General features: G+C 39.2%; 1 protein-coding gene across 2 annotated transcripts in view; it reads left to right on the top strand.

The window, feature by feature from the left end:
* SMYD3 (SET and MYND domain containing 3) overlaps positions 1–19,503 on the top strand; it is a 718,781-nt gene that overhangs the window by 226,813 nt on the left and 472,465 nt on the right. Inside the window, exon 1 of one of the 2 annotated variants that reach the window (XM_032648656.1) lies at positions 15,785–15,830. The exons of the other annotated variant lie outside the window; for it this stretch is intronic. The gene's annotated coding sequence lies outside the window, so the exon portion shown is untranslated. Of the gene's footprint in view, positions 1–15,784; positions 15,831–19,503 lie in introns of those variants that run through there. 2 annotated transcript variants of the gene reach the window in all.

The following is a 19,503-nucleotide window of genomic DNA, read 5'->3' as shown; positions in this document are numbered from 1 at the left end:
GTCACAACATTATGATAGCTTTTTGAACAGCCTTATTTTGAAAGCCATTAGGTGTAGAATGTTTTAACCTGGTGGGGTATATCTTTTACTTTTAGAGCAAAACTTCCATTTCATTTCTGATATTTTGTGAAAGAATACCTGGAACTAAATGTGGCAGCCCCTATGTGATATCTGAAGTTGTACTGTAAACACAGGAGAACCCCTATAATGTTCTCAGCTTTCTTCTTTACATTCAAGTCCTTTGAATTTAAATCAGCCCATTAGGCATTACTTGAGTTTGTAAGCTTTACTATGCTTTTTGGTTATAGGAGAAAATTAATATTCAATATTTAAAACTTTTTTCAATTTACTACCTTTTGTAGTGCTTGATATTACTATGCAGTTATATTTTATCCCTCCCCCCACTTTTTGCCTGCACTAATAGGTGCTAATTATTATATTTTACCTCTGTAAGCATGTTCTTGTCTTTTAGGAATACTTCTCTTAGAAGTTCCTTCCTATTTCTCTTTGACTTTTGACAAAACTGTCTCTGAACCTGCAGGTTTAAATAGACAAAGGAAAAAGCATATGTTGTTTATTGTCTTTCCAGAAGAGGGTGTAGCAAGAGAGGAAAAGAGCAACTGTACTATCCTGTTCCTCTTCATATTTGGCATCTCTTAAAAATTTCAGATGACGGAATATTCATCATATTGAAAAACACTCCTACACTTGTAATTCATAAATAATATTGGCAATTAAATCCAAGATGTTCTGTTAACAGGAACCAAAAAGTAGATCTGTCTCCCTCTAAAATATGAAGATCATTGTCCTATGAGACAAGGATGAATGGGGAAAACACATATTTAGGACTGAAATGGGAGTCTTGGAAGGAAAAATCTTTTAATTAAAAGCATTACTAATCTCAGATAGATTCAGAGCATCCTTTAATAGTAGCAATGTATCTATGGCATTTACACATCAGAAAAAATAAACTAAATTTCGACATTTGATGCATGAGAAAATATTCTTTTTTTTTTTTGCCAAGAAATTTATTTATACTGCCGGGATTTAAAAAAAAGAAAAAAAGGATGGATTGCTGCTTCCTAGTACAAGTCACTAATTTCAAGTTTTTGCCTTTAAAAACAAATCTGCGGGCTTCCCTTGTGGTGCAATGGTTAAGAATCCACCTGCCAATGCAGGGGACATGGGTTCGAGCCCTGGTTGGGGAAGATCCCACATGCTGCGGAGCAGCTGAGCCCGTGTGCCACAACTACTGAGCCTGCACTCTAGAGCCCACGCGCCACAACTACTGCAACCCGCAGCGCCTAGAGCCCATGCTCTGCAACAAGAGAAGCCACCGTAATGAGAAGCCCACGCACTGCAATGAAGAGTAGCCCCCGCTCGCCACAACTAGAGAAAGCCCGCATGCAGCAACGAAGACCCAACACAGACAAAAATAACAAATAAATTAAATAAATAAATTTATATAAACAAATCTGCTATTGTTTCTTTCACATAAGAATGGTTATTATATAATCCAGAAACACTAAGTTTTATTTGTTGAGGATTCTGATTTTAGTATTAAGCATGTAGAACATTGCAATGATTGATCCATTGTTTCCTTTTTCTCACCCTACCCTTTGAGGCTAGCTAGTTTCTGCCTCAGCTACTGTACTGAAAATGACTTTACTAATACGCCTAGTTACATCTGAAATGCAGATCCCAATATGCCTTTTCTGTTGCTGTGTTCTGTTGAGCTCTTTGAGGCGTATGTTGCTGACTGCTCTCTTCTTGAAACCCTCCTCTCATGACTTTCAAGACACTTTTGTCACCTTGTTTTTTTTAAATTCCACTGACCTTTAAATATTTAGTCTCCCTCAAGGTTTATCCTTGTTTCTCTTTATTAGTCTCCTTTTCACAATGTTTCCCTAAGGGGTATCATCCTCTTTTGTACATTCAGTTATTGCTCATTCACAAGTGAGTGAACCTTCGTCAATATTGCAGACAGCCCTCCTGAGTTCCAGCCCTCTGTTAACAACTTCTGACTGTTTACCACATATCTCCACCTCATTATTCAATCTTTCTAGAGGATGATTATCTAGCACTTTCCCTCAAATTTGTACTCACTCGTGGGCTTCCCTGGTGGCGCAGTGGTTAAGAATCTGCCTGCCAATGCAGGGGACACAGGTTCGAGCCCTGGTCTGGGAAGATCCCACATGCCACGGAGCAACTAAGCCCGTGAGCCACAACTACTGAGCCTGCGCATCTGGAGCCTGTGCTCCGCAACAGGAGAGGCCGCAACAGTGAGAGGCCTGCGCACCACGATGAAGAGTGGGCCCCGCTCGCCGCAACTGGAGAAAGCCCTCGCACAGAAATGAACACCCAACACAGCCAAAAAATAAATAAATTAATTAATTAAAAAAAAGATTTGTACTCACTCATATATTTCCTTTACCATTTAATGTTATTATCCTCCATCTAAGTTCCTCAACCTAGAAAGCTTTGGTCTTAACCTTAATCTCCATAATCTTTAAGAACAATAAGCAAAAGTATGTAATCTGTGCTACCTATAGTTGTTATTTAAGTTGTTAATATTTTGTATGAATTTAATAAAATTTAAGATATTAGATTTTATGGAGTTTTCTGAAATCTTAACTGTGATTTTATTTTTTTAATTAAAAAAAGATTTATTTATTTACTTATTTATTTGACCGCCTCGGCCTTAGTTGCAGCACGTGGGATCTTTATTGCAGCACAAGGGCTTATTTGCTCCATGGCATGTGGGATCCTAGTTCCCTGACCAGGGATAGAACTCACATCCCCTGCATTGGAAGGCGGATTCTTAACCACTGGACCACCAGGGAATTCCCTAACTGTTATTTTTAAAAAGTTGTCTTTAGCCAATCCTTTTCAGGGAGGCTGGAGACACATTCTATAATTTTATATTGAAAGTAGAGAGAAAGCATGGCTTATATAGAAAATTTGATTACACATAGTTTTTAGGATTGTATTTCAGAAAACAAGCTAGTTATTTTATATATGAATATTTATATTTGTAAAAATAGATGCTATTATATATGATATAAATATATATTATAATAGTATATATAATGTAAATATATATTACCAAATCTGCACTGACTATTGAAGTTAAGGAAAGAGCTGGCCAATGAAGAAAAATATTTCCTTAATTGTGCATGCTGATATTTTCTTACAAAACCAGTTTATTGTTGAAGCAGAGGGAGTGCAATTTTTATTCTGGTTGTCTTTGAGGACATTGAGCATGGATATGCTCTTCTGTAAAATCGTTACAAATAGACAAGAAATGATTTGTTCACAGCTAAACTTGTGGGGAAAATGTTATCATTTCTTGGATTGTTGTAGAAACAAGTATTAGAAAAGCTTTTACAGAAGAGAAAATCTATATGATGTTCATAGTCATGGCTGAGGCTTTGCTGATTGTGTGGAAATTGTCCTGTCTGCATAAACAGTCTGTGTGTCCAGACTTCAAAATGGTGTAATTTTGAAGACCATTCAAGAACGATAACTTCCTTCCTTTTTTTATTTAGAATCAATTTATTTTGAATATGTCCTTCTGACATTTTCTAAATAAAAGTAGAAGGTTAAATCATCCAAGGATGTCCTAGAGTTCAAAATATACCCCTTCCCCCAACATATACACGCACACATACACACAAAACAAAACACCAAAATGAAACCTTCGAGCTTGCTGTGAGAAATTTAGTCTTGATAATTCATACTTCCTTTGAGGATTGATTTTGTTCTCCTTTTGATGAATTCTGACTTTCTTGTTCCATGGCTGTCATCTCAGTTGTTTAATGATTTATTTTTCTTACTCATAGAATTGAGTTCTCCAGATAATATAGCTATACCTTGTATTGGTGTCAAGGTCAAAATCTTTTAATTTTATTGATGGAATTGTTATTGTAACCTGAGGATCTCTTGCTGTATATTTAAATCATGTTGTATTGCCTAAAAATGGTCGTATCTTGGCTTTTGGTCCAGCAGATACTTTCATTAAATTCCTTTGCTACATCTAGTTTACTTTTCCTTGAGAGAAATATAACGGAATAATACCAGCATCATGATTGCAAATAGATTGTTACCATGGCAACCCGACAGTTTTTAATATTAGAATTTTCTTGTTAAAGCAAAACTTATGACATTGGGGACCTTTCCCTGACTATAAAAACTTTACGGTGTCTCTTATAGTTGGCACTACCCTGTGTCGGCGAAGAAAACAAAAACAGTTAATTTAAACACTTCTTTGCTCATTAACCCCTCAGCTACTATGTTAGGAAGACCTATGTTTTCTCAGCTGTAGTCCCACTCTTTGGTGTAGGGTCTTTCATAATTAGGTGCCAGTGAGATGTGTAAGAGACAGTAAGTAAAGAGAATCACAGTTTCATACTTGATACCAAAGAACTTTGCCACTGACCAACTGCATTAGTGGTCTTGGGAAAATGGCTTAGATACCCTGGTGCTGGTTTTAAAAATTATACGTGGGAATATTAATTCCTGTCTTATTTGTCTTATGTGAAGTAATACATAAAATATTACTGCCTCTTATTTATAGCAGGGGTCCCCAACCCCCAGGCTGCCGAGGGTTACTGGTCTGTGGCCTGTTAGGAACCGGACCGAACAGCAGGAGGGGAGCAGCAGGTGAGCGAGGGAAGCTTCATCTGCCGCTTCCCATCGCTCCCCGTCGCTCCCCATCGCTCCCCATCACGCCCCATCACTCCCCACCGCTCCCCACCACGCCCCATCACGCCCCATCGCGCCCCATCGCTCCTCATCGCGACCCATCGCGACCCATCGCGCCCCATCGCGCCCCATCGCTCCTCATCGCGCCCCATCGCTCCCCATCATGGCCCATCGCTCCCCATCGCTCCCGATCGCTCCCCATCGCCCCCCATCGCCCCCATCGCTCCCGTTACCGCCTGCACCATCCTTCCCCATAACACACACACCCACCCGCCATCTGTGGAAAAATTGTCTTCCACCAAACTGGTCCCTGGTGCCAAAGAGGTTGGGGACCGCTGATTTATAGTGAATATAGGGATAACTAATATGTTTACACCATATTGGGTTTATGTATTATCTCACTTAACTCCCACAATAACCCTGTGAAATAGATATATTACTCTCAATTTATATACGAAGACATTTATAAGCAGAGAGCTTAATTGGTTGGCACATAGATCTCACAACTATTAAATATCTAGGTGGATTTGGAAGAAAGAAAGAGTACTCTTTCTAGTTGCATTGCTTTCCCTGCTAATTCATGTGCCTACCATGGTAGCTGGCATATAGTTGACATTGGATATTTGTTGAATAAGTGAATACTGAGCTGAAGACTTCTTGGAAATGTAAGACTGACCACTTGTAGGTAATTTCTTGAAGGAAATTAGAAATTAGTAATTCTTCAACAGGGCAGGCCCTATTTGTTTCTATATGTTTCTTTATAATCTCCCGTTCATTAGGCCTTCATCAGACCTTTTGAGTGGTACTATGTGTCAGGGACTTAGATATGCAGAGATGAGTAAGACAGCCTTTGTAGCCAGTGGTCTGGTTGATAATTCGGGTAGTCAGACCCTTTGGAGGGCACATGAATTCCTTCAAGCGTATATGATACTTCTATCAAGACAACTTTGTTATTAAGGCCTAGAGAATGGTCCCTTCTTTGACCTTTTATTAGTATTAGTATAAAAATAACAAGAAATATATGACTCTGAAGTTCTGAATAAATACAGTTTGACATAGACTTCTCAGGTGTTCCAGCCATTATGCCAGCTGTGGAGTTCAAGCCAAATTATTATTTGTTCATCTTACATTCTTTTTTTTTTAAACTTCCTTTATTAAAAGGAATTATAAGAATTAAGCGATGACATATTTTACAGGTGAACATCATAGCTGGTATCTACAAGAAGTATAAAAAAGATGCCCATGTTTTAATTCCGCTATTGCTACTTAACAGTTGTGAATATCAGCTCTAGGCCCTAAAAACCAAGATGAAGAATGAAATACTAAGGAAAAGCAACTTCTTCTTCATCACTGGGTATCATCTTACATTCTTTGAAAGCCGTTTTTTGAGTGCCTGCTGTGCTAGCCAATAAACTATTGGTTCATTTCTTCAAATGTGAAGTCACAGTACTGTCTACTCTTCATTGGAGGTCTCTTGCCCTCAGAGCACATGGGAAGGGCATTACACTCAGCCTGTAGGTGCCTGGGAAGGCTCTGGGAGAGTCTTTGCAGCTAGATAAATTGGGGACAAAAGTTAGCAGGCAGAGAAGCAGCCTATACCAAGGCACAGATATACAAGGTGTTGCTCTGGGGAAGCTGCCAAGCAATTTGGTATGTGCAGGAGACAGGAACTTGGTTAGAAATGAGGCTAACGATAGGCTGGCGCCAAGGAGTTGGGCCTTATCTTGAGGGAGACCCATTTACACATTCTTAAGTTGACAAGGGACATGGGATTTGGTGAGTGAGATGTGTGCTTCAGAAAGCTCTTTCTGTCTCAGTTTGGAGGATGCTTGGAAGAGAGTAAAACTGAGACCAGGAGACTGCTGCAGTCATCAGCTCAAGAAATGATGTGGTCCTGAAGGTCTGGACAGTTGCAGGAGGCCAGGAGAGCCAGCAAGCAGTGGGGCACCTGCCTCCCTCTTCAGCTCAGTCTTCTCTGCTCACTTCCACTTTCCGTCTCAGCTCTCCTGGATCCCATGCAGTTCCAGAGTGCACCATGCTTCTTTGTTTCTCTCTACCTTTACAGGTGTCATGCTATTGGTTTTTGGTGCGTTCCTCTCAGAACTTTAACCTGACCGATTTGTGTTTATTCCACAAATCTATTCAAGCATCCACTGCTTTGTGAAGCCTTTCCCAGTTTACCCACGAGGAACTCATGTTTCTACCTTTGGGCTCCCCCTATGTCATATACATACCTCTTTTGCTGTACTTCTATTCATTCATTTGACAACTATTTATTTCACACTACTATGTGCCAAGCACTGTTCTAAACAATGGGGAAATCAGTCAGTCCAAGCTTCTGAGTTAATGAAGCTATCTAAGTTTAAAAAAGAAAAGCAGGATTTTGAGCAGAGAAATGATTTGATCTAATGTCTCTTTTAAAAGGGTCACTTTAAAAGGGTCACTCTGGTCAGAAAGAGAAAAACAACTATCATATATTAATGCATATATGTGGAACCTAGAAAAATGGTACAGATGAACCCGTTTGCAGGGCAGAAATAGAGACACAGATGTAGGGAACAAACGTATGGACACCAAGGGAGGAAAGTGGTGGGGGGTGGTGGTGGTGGTGGTGTGATGAATTGGGAGATTGGGATTGACATGTATACACTAATATGTATAAAATGGATAACTAATAAGAACCTTCTATATAAAAAATAAAATTAAAAAATTAAAAAAAATTTAAATAAAGGGTAAAAAAAAAAAAAAAGAAATGATGTGGTCCTGTACTCTGGCAGTAGTAGCCATGGCTGTGCGAAGGGAAGAGGGAAGTAATGAGAATGTTTGAAGAAGATAGAGTTGCTAGCACTTGGGGACTGCCAGCTGTGGACGTATTAGAAAGAAAGAAAGGAGTCAGAGAGGATGCTCATGTTTCTAACTCGGCAGACTTGAGGCGTGAGTGGTGGTACCTCAGAAAGACAGTGAGTACAGCCAGAGGAGTTGACAGTAGGGGAAGAGAGCAGAAGGAGTTGCATGTGTAGATCATGAATTTCATTTTGGATGTGTTCAGTATGAGATGCTTGTGGGACATCCAGGTGGATGTATTCTTAAGGGATCTGAATATGTGCGACTGAATCTCAGGAGTGATTAGGGTAGGAAATTAAGACTTGAGAATATAGTATATATTCTCAAAAAATATAGAGATGATCGCTTATTCTGTGGAGGTAGAAATAATACAGGGAGAGGGTGAAAACAATGAAAACAGTAACAGTATGGATGGAACCCTGTTGAACAGGAATATTTAAGAGGCTAATGGAAAAAAAGAGAAGCCGGCAAAGGTGATTGATAGAGATGAAGAGTCAGAGGAAAACCTAGAGAGAAAGATGTCGTAGAAACCAAGGGAGAAAAAACATCTCAAGACTGAAGTCAACAGTTTCATGCTGTAGAGAAGTCAATTAAGATGAAGACTGAAAAGTGTGGATTTCAATAGTAAAGAATCCTTTAGTGAGCTTTGCTAGAGCACCTCAGAGTCATGAGTGCTGGATCTTAAGAAATTGGGCTATGAATAAGAAATAAAGAACAGGATGGGGGTTAGAAAGGTAATAATAGTTTTTTGATTGGTTGGTTGTTTTAAAGAGTTTTGAACTTGGGGGCCAGTAAGGATGCATATTTTAAGGTAAGTGGAGGAGATGGTTATTAGTGATGAAGTGAGATTTCTGAGAAGGTGAGAGCAAAGGAATTAGCCTCGAGTCTTGGGTTAGACACTTTCCCTCTGAGACTCTTGTGGGTTGTCACTATGCAGGTTAGAAAACTTACTGGAGTGACCTCACCAGTTGGAGAGCCTTAAAATGCCCCATGTCCTCAGAAGTGGAAACACATGTGCATATGCCTATGTTATACTACTTTGAGGTCACAGCCCCCTAATTTTTTAATTCACCTTCTGATAATAGCTTAAAATAAATCACAGTTTAATAAAAAGTATACCTTGAGCACACTTATATTAAAGTAACCTTCTAGAAGCACCAGGTGCTCTAAGGTGCCAGCAAACCATTAAAAGTACATGGTAAGTATATATGGAGAACAGTATGGAGGTTCCTTAAAAAACTACAAATAGAACTACCATATGACCCAGCAGTCCCACTACTGGGCATATACCCTGAGAAAACCATAATCCAAAAAGAGTCACGTACCAAAATGTTCATTGCAGTTCTATTTACAGTAGCCCGGAGATGGAAACAACCTAAGTGTCCATTATCAGATGAATGGATAAAGAAGATGTGGCACATATATACAATGGAATATTACTCAGCCATAAAAAGAAACGAAATTGAGCTATTTGTAATGAGGTGGATGGACCTAGAGTCTGTCATACAGAGTGAAGTAAGTCAGAAAGAGAAAGACAAATACCGTATGCTAATACATATATATGGAATTTAAGAAAAAAAAATGTCATGAAGAACCTAGGGGTAAGACAGGAATAAAGACATTGACCTACTAGAGAATGGACTTGAGGATATGGGGAGGGGGAAGGGTAAGCTGTGACAAAGCGAGAGAGAGGCATGGACATATATACACTTCCAAACGTAAGATAGATAGCTAGTGGGAAGCAGCTGCATAGCACAGGGAGATCAGCTCGGTGCTTTGTGACCACCTAGAGGGGTGGGATAGGGAGTGTGGGAGGGAGGGAGACGCAAGAGGGAAGAGATGTGGGAACATATGTATATGTATAACTGATTCACTTTGTTATAAAGCAGAAACTAACACACCATTGTAAAGCAATTATACTCCAATAAAGAGGTAAAAAAAAGTACATGGTAAGTATAGAGGAGAGAGGCGTGAATGATTTGTTGTGCAAACTGACAACCAGCACAGCTCAGAAGGGGCCTGCCAGTGCTGGGCCTCTTGATGAGGTTGCCTACGAGGTCGTGGGCCCACGACTGTCTTCAGGGGTTGATATGATATAGTTTAGGGATTCACAATTCCTTCCTGGTGAGGAGCTGCAGATTGGCCTCATGATTACCACCACGTGTAGAATAGTATCAAATGTGTTCTAGTTTGTCTGCAGTGCTTTCCTAGCACAGATGCGGTAAGAAAGACAGGCAGTTACTCACCAAGTGTGACAGCTAAATTGTTCTTTGTAGTCCTCCTCAATTTCGCCTTCAGGTTTTCTCAACTCAGGCTTCAGTTTTCAATCTTTTTTTTTTTTTTTTTTTTTTTTTTGTGGTACGCGGACCTCTCACTGCTGTGGCCTCTCCCGTTACGGAGCACAGGCTCTGGACGCACAGGCTCAGCGGCCGTGGCTCACGGGCCCAGCCGCTCCGCGGCATGTGGGATCCTTCCGGACCGGGGCACGAACCCGTGTCCCCTGCATCGGCAGGAGGACTCTCAACCACTGCGCCACCAGGGAAGCCCCAGTTTTCAATCTTAATACCTAACATCAACTAAAATTATTTTCTTGAAAATGGTTATCCGTTGCCTTCTTTCCTTCTGTTTTTTCGTTTCCCCTCACCCCCACTCTCCCTGCCTGATCACCCTCTGTCTTTGCTCAGCCCCTTATAAGGTTGCAGACTGCTGTTTGGGCCTGACCTTTTTACCCCTGAGTGATCTCAAGTAAATAGGTTGACAATACCTGCTCGCAGTACTTTGTGTAAGGGAGACTTGTAATATGTCATATCTTTTACCGTGTCACATGGTTTATTATAGCACATACCTGCAAAAATTATATTGTACTGTGATGGAGTGACTAGTATGTTGGAGTAGATTTTTTTAGCAATATATTTGCCCATATAGTGATCTTATCTTTTTAGTACGTGACAGTTATGGTAAGTTTAAGGTACAGACATATTGATTAGTTTTGGAAGGTAGTAATGACTCCTTTACTACCTACCTGTATGATAATCAAATTCATTTTTTTCCCAAAACCAATATTTTCTTCTTTCTATTGTAATTCACTTTCTCTTTCTGCAAGTTAACTCTGATGATAAATACTGAATACTTGGCATGTTTTCTCAAGTATGAAAATAAAAACTTAAACGTAATGTGTAAATTACAGCTGAACATAGGTACAGACATATGGTTATTAGTGTTGCTTAAATCATTGGGACTTCTTGTCAACACTGTTACAGATGTTCCCAAAGGGCCTTCAAGTTGCTTCCTTTTCTGTCCCCTGTAAATAAAATAAATAAAATTTAAAATGCATGAATTTCAAATTTATTTTGCCCTTTATTTGGAGGTCCACATATAAACAGCAACAACTAGTACTGAGAAGTACACGTGCACTGGGCTTGTTAGATGCCTCACAGTCTCTAAACATTTGGTCTAGTGTTTCTGGCTAAAAGCCAGCAGCAGATTATACTTTCCGTGCAACTAAGTTCACTCTCTCACTTCTCAGGGCATGATCTGCAGAATGTACTCATAAGACATCAAATTTGAATTGTAAATTTGTGTGTGAATATTATTTTACAAGTAGTCAGAAGAGAAACCGAAGGGGAACATTTTCCTAATTTGTTAGCAAGCTGTACACATAATTTGTAACTGATGCTCACCTTGACCATACAGTCAATATTCTATAGTATATGGAAACACCAGTAATTCTCAAATCTTTCTTTTCTTTTTATTAAAATCACTTTATTAACCTACATATTTTCTGTTGTGCTTGAAAGCTTGCTTAATTGTACCATCATAAGGCAACAAATAGTCTTATTTTTTAAACGGGAAATTAGTTATTTTATAAAGTGGAAAATTGCCTGTTTAAAAAGAAGTATATAACCTCAGAGATTTATTATTACTTTTCTTTCAACTGCTCTGTATTTGGTGATAGGTTAGTTGATGATGAAGATATCAGGGTGGTAAATTATGAAGATTGTGTGTCTAATTATGTGTGTTTACTTCAGAATAAAACTAGATTCCCCCCACCCCAAATCTGAGCAAGGGAAAAGATGGAGTGGGAAAAAAAAGAGAATACTATAGAGTTTTCTTTATTTTGTGAGGTGTATGTGCTTTTGTTCCTTCTGTCTTGGTAGTTGTGGTATTGCTTATTAATATTAGGAAAACTGAACTCCTGACACTTGAAAGAAAAGCAGTGGAATGAAGAATCACCAAATGGCCATGGCCTTGACAGTGTATTGATGTATCTGAAACTCTCACCCTCTTAAGTTAAAGTCATAGTTAAGTCCTGAGGTTTCTTATAAGCCCGGTTTTAATATTAGACAAGCTTTTGTTTTTACAGGTGCACTTGATTTGTGAAGAAAATTCCTGTAGAAAAATCATACCTTTGGAGTTTATAATTTAAGAAATTAACCATATATTCTCTTTCTGGGAGCTTTTGCTCCCTCCCTTAACCAGTTTCCTCTCTGCTCACATACCAATATAGTTAACTTTACTGTACTGCTTTTTCTTCTGTAACTGGATCAATCACATAAGTTTTGAATATCATTCAAACTTCCCCTTAAAGTATGGAAGAACGCACTTTTGGTCACCAAGGAGATGGCTTCTTTTAGATCAGTGTACTTGATTTTGGTAAGTTATCATTGTTTTCTCCCCATAGGCCCACACACCTATTGTGATAAATATACAAGTGATTCTCATCATCTGCATCGATAGTTTGGGAATTATTTTGAGCAGAGTGGCTCCCTATATTCATAATATTTGCAAGTGGCCCCAACTGAGGGAGGCTTCCATGTAACTACTTACCTGGGTCACCCTCGATTATTGCTTTGAAATCCTGTTGGTGAGTCTGTGGCCACTGCTAGAGGCCACGTAAAATCCCTTCCAACTACTAGCAGCTATGAATAATAGCACATTTACTGAGCATTTACTATGTGCTATGCACTGTGCTGAATTATCTTGTAAAATATCCATTTGAGATCGGGGTCATTGGGTGGTAGATTCACAAACACTGTTAGATCTGTAAAGAAAATGTAGTATCAAAGTACAATTTTCAAAAAGTAAGAACTTGACTCATAGAAATACAGAAAGAAATATGTCAGTGATTTTTTAACTTACTAACAAGGGAACCCGTAAAGGTTACTGCTGGTTCCAACATTAAAATACACACACACACACACACACACACACACACACACACACAGAGACACATCATGTCTATGTATACATATTGTATCTACATATACTTATTATATCTACATATATACAAACATTTATATATATATATATATATATATATAAAAAATAAGATTTCTAGGTTGGAGACAAAACTGGGAATGTTCTACAGTCAGTAAAACTATAACTTTTAGGGTTATTATTTCTCTTGGACCCAAACCTACAGGTAACTTGCAGTTCCGCAGTGTCTGCACTCTAATGGAAGAGTACATGACAAACTCAAATGCAGGGACATTCTTCTAGAGAATTAAATAAACCCTGGGTCAGCCTATTAAATGGTACCCCAATAAGACACTGAAAGAACGTGTGGCTTTCTCACCTTTTCCTTTTTTTCAATTTTTGGGTAATTTTAATAACAATGGCTTCTTTATATTCTATAATTCCTCACTTGCCTCCACCTCAGCCTGGATGGGGTAGGGGTAGGGTGGAGGCATGCACACAACTAGGACGAACTTGGCAAGTCATGATGCTTCTGTTTCTTCTAGTTTCGTTTCTCTTGGGTAGCCCAGCTTCTTTCAGATAAGTGCTCAACCCTTGGCATCTTCTCCTTCGTGCGCTCTCCGTGACTGTGGGAACATGGCTGCCTTTGGACCGATTTGTTTCTGCTCCCGGTGCTTTGCATAGTCTGGTGCCTGACTGGCCGTGGCCCCTGTTCTCGTGATCTCTCCACTCTGGCCCCAGTCTCCTACTTGCAGCCATCCTGTCCTAGTCTCCACATTCCTCCACAGGGTCACAAGATCTCCTGCACAGTCTACACACATGGCTGTAGGGGGCCAGAAGGGCACTGCCGGGTTTTCCTTCCTGTTCTGTGTTGGTCACAGTTTTGAATCAAATGGGAGGTTTCTCTTAGAGCTGTCATTCCAAAGCCAGGCTACATATCGGAGTCACCTGACGGTGCTTTAAATATATTATCAATGCCTGAGTGCCTCGCCCCAGACCAATCAACATGGGTGGGGGTGCGGTCAGGCATATGAGGTCACGGGGGTGGGGGGGGGAAGCTGGGGCGAGGTGAGAGCGTGGCACAGACGTGTACACATTACCAAATGGAAAATAGCCAGCTAGTGGGAAGCAGCTGCAGAGCACAGGGAGATCAGCTCGGTGCTTTGTGACCACCAAGAGGGGTGGGGTAGGGAGGGCGGGAGGGAGACGCAAGAGGGAGGGGATATGGAGACATGTGTATACGTATGGCTGATTCACTTTGTTATACAGCAGAAACTAACACACCATTGTAAAGCAATTATACTCCAATAAAGATGTAAAACAAAAAGTTCCGAAGGCGACCCAGGTGGTTCTAATGTGCAGCAATGCTCAGGGAATCAGGTGACCACCAGTGCTAAGGCTCTTGTGCCTTCTTCATCCCTAATTGTTAAAACTGAAGTTTAAAGAATTTAGAAAACACAGTCTCTCCTGACAAGACTCAGCTTTCAGGAACGTTGTCTTGCGGTTGATTTAAAATCATGGTTTCTGGGTTTCAAAATTGATCATTGAGTCTTTCTCTTTGTATTCGGGTTTCAACAAACTTGAATATCCCTTAATATGCCCTTAATATTCAACAAACTTAAATATTCCAAAATGCAGGCAGGGTCAGGTCCAAGTAAACACAAAAAAGCAAAGCTAACTGAAGCAAAGAAAGTGGTAACTGAAGCAAAGATAGATTTAGTGTAACTTGCTCGAAGTCACTTAGCAAGGGATGGAACTGGAATTTGAACCATATCTTCCAGCCGTGTTTGGACAGGGAAGTAAGTTCTTCCGGTGTCCTGACTCAACAGATGGGATGCCAAATACATTTGTGGAAAATATAAACTATTATAAACTATTAGATTAGTGATTAGATCATAGGCTTGTAATGAAACTATAAAATGAAATCTTTAGCTCATCTGACCTAATCATTACTCAAAATAGCATTTATCTGAGAAAAACATTTCTAAGTTAGAATAGCTTTGGACTGTAAATATCAGACTTTTGGGGTTTGTCTTTATTAATATTTTCTTATTAATATTCATGGAGTTCTAAAATGATTGTTGCTTTTTAAAATGTGATATTATTATATTATATCTTGGGATCAAGTATTTTCCAAAGGTGTACCATTCCCCTTTTATAATGATGGTCAGTGGTAACAAATTTTCCCATTTGAATTTGTAATTCAAAAAGTCTGACTACCAAACATTTGAGAGGCAACAAATCTACTCTTTAGTCAACAAATATTGAGTGTCTGGTATGTGCCAGGCCATCTGCTAGGTACTGAATGTACTGAGATGAACAGAAACAGTGTCTCCATATTCATAGTTATATTGGTACATTATTACTACATACAAATTCCTATTTTTTCTATTCAACTCTCTATATAAGGAGTTGGTAGAAAACAAGCACTAGTAGTCTCAGAACGTGAGTACAGAACTTGTATCGGTCTTGTGTTATACTCAAATTTACACTGAGTGAAGACTTGGGGAATTAATTTGTATGGCAAAATTTCAATCAATTTGGACTTCCCAAGATGGTGGAAAATACTTGCTTGTAAGAGGCATTGTTGGGGGCAGGTTGGTGATTTATGATGGTCAGGTTAAACAACAAAAAAAGTGCTTTCAAGTGTTAGAAGGCAAGGTTTTATTACTATTCTTCATTAAGCTTTTTGTGGGGGAGAGACTTTACTTTAGAGGCAGAAACCCCAGATGATGGAAGATTTGCTCGCATTTCATGAAATTGGGAGAATTCACCTTGTAGACCAGGTGACTCCTGGAATATGCTGCAGATGGCCAAAAGGAAGCTGAAAGACTTCTGAGTCTGCTGCTCTCTTTGTTCTGCATTTACAACACAATACCAGATGCTAGATGCAGAAGTACTGCAACATTTCCTTATTGGGAAACCTTAATCTAACAGCTAAAGTATTGCTGATATGCAGCATCTGACAGCCTTATATGCCAGTGTGCAGCATGTTCACCAACACTCTTGATACTGGCTCTGAGGAAATGCTTAAGGCTGCACGTGACATGGAATGTACCTCTCTAGCAAAATTTCATTTCTAAGAAGTACATGTAGTCTTCTTCAAGAGTAATTTAGGGCTTCCCTGGTGGCGCAGTGGTTGAGAGTCCGCCTGCCGATGCAGGGGACACGGGTTCGTGCCCCGGTCCGGGAAGATCCCACATGCCGCGGAGCGGCTGGGCCCGTGAGCCATGGCCGCTGAGCCTGCGCGTCCGGAGCCTGTGCTCCGCAATGGGAGAGGCCAGGACAGTGAGAAGCCTGCGTACCGCAAAAAAAAAAAAAAAAAAAAGAGTAATTTATGTTTAAAACGATTTTTCTACTGGTTGTTTTGCTATTTTATTTAAATATTGTTGTGCTGAATTTGAATGCTTGACATTAATCTGATATAGACACCTCCTTTTGTTGTTTTTTAATCAATTATTGGAAAATGGACTGTTGTGAATGGTGTATCTGAAGGTTGTGTATAGTTACAGTTGTCGTGGGGTCTGAAATATGGAATGTGCTCTGGTCTTTGTTAATGACTGGATAGTGTGAAGAGTGGGAGATATAAATTCTAAAGATATGGCCAGCAGACAGCTTTGTAGATTTCTGTGAGTGCTGTAAGCATTATGTACAAATGATCTTGTGCTTTTGATCTTACAGATGTGACCATTATATTTTTTTCTGGTCTCACAGAAGATGGTGTCATTTAGGGACCAATGGGGCAGAATATTACAATTTGGACCACATTGCTTAATTTGAGACCTCTAGTTACCAAAATAAGACATAATTACAAATATTATATATGAACAGGAGCTTTATTTATGTATGAGCAGAGGAACATTTCCTGAGGTGCTGATTATTGGCAAGAAAGGGAAAGGAAGGAAGGAGGGTAAAATGGACTCATTTAACACATTCAGAGCCCAGCTTAGCCAGAGTGAGGATTCAGAGGTCCTATCTCTTTGTTAAGATCGAGAGTCAAAGGCAAGACTTTAGGAGGGAAGTCATATAGGGGTTGTAATAATGGTTGTAGCTTATGCTTATTGAACACTTATGTACCATGTAGTACGCTAAGCTCTTTGCATGTGATAGCTTGGTTTTACAAAGATAATCTTACTATATTTGATTTAGAAAAGTAGGTGACTTGCCCACAATTACAGTTGTGGAACTTCGATCTGAACCCAGGGCCCATTGGCTTGACCACTGCTTTGTATTCTCTGGGAGCTAATGTTCCCACAGCAAACTTTAGATTTTTACAGTGGCTGTTGTTGAGAAGAACCCTACTTCCTCTGTCTCATGTTTTCCTGTACCAGGGAAGGTGCAGGAAGAGGGGGTTAAATTCCAGTCCCTCTTAAGGAATGATTTTGCAGCGGTGGTTTGGTGTAGGGTAGGACAACATAGAAAGTATTGACAATACTGAGAATCTGGGGTTATTCATTCCTGTTTGGGGAGAGAGATTGCATCCTCGGTTTTACCTTAAATTGTTAACAAGCACAACAAACCAGATTCATGTATAATATTTTCTATGTGGTTTTTGACTGTTCAGTTATTTTAGTCATGAATACATTTCTACCACTTTTCCCCATAACATATGTTGAAGCAGAAGTCTCATCTGCTAGAAGCAGTATTAAAAGTGCTTACATAACAATAATGTTGATGCACAAGATCATTTGTATCCAGACAAGGAAGTTTAACCACTGTACTTCATTTATCTTCATCTGTCTCTAAGTGACAAGAAAAGAGATGTTGAAAAATAAGGGGAGGTAGGAAAAGAAAAAATACATTAACTTCTTGGGAACATAGTAGAATTTTTGAATCTCTACATTGTGTTTGTTTCCATGATTCTCTTCTTCCCATGGTTTTCTTCTTTTTTCTTTGCTTCTTTTCCCTCCTCTTAATAGGTTTCAGGTTCTATTAAAGTCCAGCACCTGTGTATGTCATCATCTTCTGATGCTGGAGTCCTTTTTCTATTTGGTTTTTAACTGGATAGTGTTAAGCTCTGTTTCCATAACGTTCTGTTTAACTAATGTCTTGGGCTTTTCTCCTTTTCTTGCCACAGTTGAGTATGGGTGTCTATGTTCAGGAATCAAAACTTTTTTTCTTCCACTACTTTCTCATACTATGAGCTTAAGCACAGGTCATGCTCATAGTATGCATTTAGAAGCCACATTTGTTCAATATTATCTCCATTCATATATCCTGCAGACATATTTTTGAGTACATACTATACACCAGGTACTGGAGATGTGCTACGTTCTGGGGAAACAAACATGACAATGACATAATCCCCTATGCTTAAGATGCTCATTTTCTTGTAGAGGAGAAACATCTGTTTAAAACAAAAGCATTGTAGTGTAGTGTACAGCTTTCCTCATCTATGAACTAAGCATAAACATAAAAATAACTGTTTCATAGGGTTATCAAGTGAGGTGAATATGATAGTGTCTGGAAAACACCTAGCCTCAGTCCCTGGCACATAGGAGATTGTTAGTAAATGGCAGCCATTATTATTCATGAAGTACAATGGGTTCCTAAAGAAGAAGGAGCTAAAATTTTCCTGGGCTTGTTCAGTAAAGAATCTTAAGTGAACTCAAGCCCATGAGGCAGGCTATACCACCAGCTCTATGGTAGCCCTACTTCCTTCTTACTTTTGTAGTATCCAATCATATACTAGAATTTAATTCTCAAATGTATCTTTTTAATGACTGGTAAGTGCCTGTGAGTACCTGGAGGGCAGGTGCTGTACTTCTGAGTATCTCTGCTTTTCTGTGTTCTTCCAGAAATCTGTAAGTGTTTGTTAAATGAATGAATTTGTAGAATAAGTCAGTAGGTTCTAGGAAACACTCCTGTGGAACACTAGGGTGATTTTAATTGTTAGGTCTTTGCAAATAAAATAGCCAGACTGAAGCAGGGATCTTTCCACTTGCAATTGTGGGAGTAGCCGTCCTTTTCCTTTGTCATGTTTTTGATATGGGACTCTGATCAAATGCAGTTTCAACAGTAGGATGCAGTTGGGTGTTGTCGTATCTGACAAATGCAGAAAAGATGAGGCCAGCAGGGGTCAGTTTAATACCAGCCTAAGTTGCAAATACAGTACTTTTTTACTTCTCTGTAAACTGCAATGAGAATAGAAACTGAAATGTACAGTCCAAATGTAAGCTTTTTAATACCAAGCTATAGTAGAGAATTGCTAAAAAATTAGGTAGGAATACTTAACCATTTTTAATGAATGATAAAGACTACTAGTGACACAAGATGAGCGATGGAAAGTAGACGGTTTAGCTCTCTTTTTTCTGACATGGCAGCATAGGACTTTCAACCAAAGTTATCTTCCTCGCTGACTGTTCTTTGTTGGCATATGCCGGAAAAAGCCTGGAAATATCATGTACATCCCTTTGATCTTAGTTACTTGGTAGGCTTTATAACATAATACTTTAATTTATGCCTATTTTTTGGCTAGCTGGCTATAACATTAAACCAGCACTACTCATAGCTTGCATATGAAATGTCAGTATTTCACAGTTATATTTATAGCAAGAAACTGTACGTTAAATAATGACTTCTGAACACTAAACTTAAAGTAGAATAACAAAGGAATATATACATATATAAATTAGCTGGAGGTTATCTTAGAGGATTTGAATGGCCTTTTCTTTGCAGCCAAGATGTATGGGTTGACATTTATAAGACTAGACTCTCAAATGCTAAGGATACAATGTGTGCTAAAATTCAGAGCCCTGC

This window comes from Phocoena sinus, chromosome 1 (genome assembly GCF_008692025.1).
Source record: "Phocoena sinus isolate mPhoSin1 chromosome 1, mPhoSin1.pri, whole genome shotgun sequence".
NCBI classification, from domain to species: Eukaryota; Metazoa; Chordata; class Mammalia; order Artiodactyla; family Phocoenidae; genus Phocoena; species Phocoena sinus.
The sequence above is the reverse complement of the archived record's forward strand: the minus strand, read 5'-3'. Positions and strand labels throughout refer to the sequence as shown.